Source organism: Anastrepha ludens, unplaced genomic scaffold, assembly GCF_028408465.1.
Source record: "Anastrepha ludens isolate Willacy unplaced genomic scaffold, idAnaLude1.1 ptg000053l, whole genome shotgun sequence".
Taxonomy (NCBI): domain Eukaryota; kingdom Metazoa; phylum Arthropoda; class Insecta; order Diptera; family Tephritidae; genus Anastrepha; species Anastrepha ludens.
Genome location: NW_026530034.1, coordinates 230,001 through 232,500, shown reverse-complemented (window position 1 = coordinate 232,500; position 2,500 = coordinate 230,001). Strand labels below are relative to the sequence as shown.

The window sequence follows — 2,500 nt, the reverse complement described above, 5'->3', positions numbered from 1 at the left end:
GAAGAACGCAGCAAACTGTGCGTCATCGTGTGAACTGCAGGACACATGAACATCGACATTTTGAACGCATATCGCAGTCCATGCTGTTATGTACATTAAATTAAATTTTAAAGTACTGCTTGGACTACATATGGTTGAGGGTTGTAAGACTATGCTAAATAAGTTGCTTATTCTTTTATAAAAATAATTGAATTTAAGCAAATGTGTATATTATTGGATTTTAAATAATTCATAATATTAATAGCAAAAAAATAAAGATATATAATGAATTTTTTATTTATTAATATATTCTTAAAAAAAAAAAATCCTCTCAAATAAAATGAAATAAAAAAAATTTTGAATCTAAGTATTCTCTTTAAAAAATTTTCATATTATTTATATATATATAAAATATTAATTTATATATGTAATTAAAGGAGGAATGTCTAGCATAAAAATTAATTTTTTTTATTCTAGAATTGCCTCATTTTACATAATTATTATTTATAATATATATTTATATAAAAGGAAAAAAGAAAAATAGAGATGAAAAGATGATATAATTATTTATTAAATTGTGAGAAGATAAAAAATATTTTAAAACAACCTCAACTCATATGGGATTACCCCCTGAATTTAAGCATATTAATGAGGGGAGGAAAAGAAACTAACAAGGATTTTCTTAGTAGCGGCGAGCGAAAAGAAAATAGTTCAGCACTAAGTCACTTTGTCTATATGTCAAATGTGAGATGCAGTGTATGGAATATCTTAATATCTAGTATGAGAAATTAACGATTTAAGTCCTTCTTAAATGAGGCCATTTACCCATAGAGGGTGCCAGGCCCGTATAACGTTAATGATTACTAGAAAGATATTTCCAAAGAGTCGTGTTGCTTGATAGTGCAGCACTAAGTGGGTGGTAAACTCCATCTAAAACTAAATATAACCATGAGACCGATAGTAAACAAGTACCGTGAGGGAAAGTTGAAAAGAACTCTGAATAGAGAGTTAAATAGTACGTGAAACTGCTTAGAGGTTAAGCCCGATGAACCTGAATATCCATTATGAAAAATTCATCATTAAATAATTAAAAATAATGTGCATTTTTTTCATATAAGGACATTGTAATCTATTAACATAATAAAAGTATTTATCAAAAGATCATTGGTGATATTAAGTTTATTTAAATTAATTTGCTTTTTAAGCATATTAACATAGAATAAATACTAATGATTTGATAAAGTGTTGATAGATTTTATTATATATAATGCTAAAATTCATTTTTTGAATTTTACAAAAAATTTAATATCTATGATATTAATATTTATTTGTATGCATTTATATGATTAACAATGCGAAAGATTCAGGATACCTTCGGGACCCGTCTTGAAACACGGACCAAGGAGTCTAACATATGTGCAAGTCATTGAGTTATATTAAACTTAATGGCATAATTAACTTAACTTAAAAATATAATGGGATTAATTTTTAGTCTATTTTCTTAAATAGTCAATTAATTCAATCCCGGGGCGTTCCATATAGTTATGTATAATGATAATTTATTATTATTTATACCTCTAACTGGAGCGTACCTTGAGCATATATGCTGTGACCCGAAAGATGGTGAACTATACTTGATCAGGTTGAAGTCAGGGGAAACCCTGATGGAAGACCGAAACAGTTCTGACGTGCAAATCGATTGTCAGAATTGAGTATAGGGGCGAAAGACCAATCGAACCATCTAGTAGCTGGTTCCCTCCGAAGTTTCCCTCAGGATAGCTGGTGCATTTAAAAATTATATAAAATAATCTTATCTGGTAAAGCGAATGATTAGAGGCCTTAGGGTCGAAACGATTTTAACCTATTCTCAAACTTTAAATGGGTAAGAACCTCACCTTTCTTGATATGAAGGTTGAGGTTATGATATAATGTGCCCAGTGGGCCACTTTTGGTAAGCAGAACTGGCGCTGTGGGATGAACCAAACGTAATGTTACGGTGCCTAAATTAACAACTCATGCAGATACCATGAAAGGCGTTGGTTGCTTAAAACAGCAGGACGGTGGACATGGAAGTCGTAATCCGCTAAGGAGTGTGTAACAACTCACCTGCCGAAGCAACTAGCCCTTAAAATGGATGGCGCTTAAGTTGTATACCTATACATTACCGCTAAAGTAGATGATTTATAAAACAATTTCGATTGATTTATAAATTTTGAAACTTTAGTGAGTAGGAGGGTACAATAGTGTGCTTAGAAGTGTTTGGCGTAAGCCTGCATGGAGCCGCTATTGGTACAGATCTTGGTGGTAGTAGCAAATAATCGAATGAGACCTTGGAGGACTGAAGTGGAGAAGGGTTTCGTGTGAACAGTGGTTGATCACGAGTTAGTCGGTCCTAAGTTCAAGGCGAAAGCCGAAAATTTTCAAGTTTTTAATAAAAAAAAATATTAATAAAATTTATATATATATATTAAAAAATAATTAAATACTTGAATTATTTTGAACGAAAGGGAATACGGTTCCA

General features: G+C 31.2%; 2 non-coding genes across 2 annotated transcripts in view; both read left to right on the top strand.

The window, feature by feature from the left end:
* LOC128870765 (5.8S ribosomal RNA) overlaps positions 1 to 144 on the top strand; it is a 181-nt gene extending 37 nt beyond the window's left edge. Inside the window, exon 1 of the ribosomal RNA XR_008455484.1 lies at positions 1 to 144. This exon is cut by the window's left edge and continues 37 nt beyond it. This is a non-coding gene — a ribosomal RNA (5.8S ribosomal RNA).
* Positions 145 to 582: 438 nt separating this feature from the next.
* The window catches only part of LOC128870799 (large subunit ribosomal RNA), a 3,993-nt gene continuing 2,075 nt past the window's right edge, over positions 583 to 2,500 (top strand). Inside the window, exon 1 of the ribosomal RNA XR_008455517.1 lies at positions 583 to 2,500. This exon is cut by the window's right edge and continues 2,075 nt beyond it. This is a non-coding gene — a ribosomal RNA (large subunit ribosomal RNA).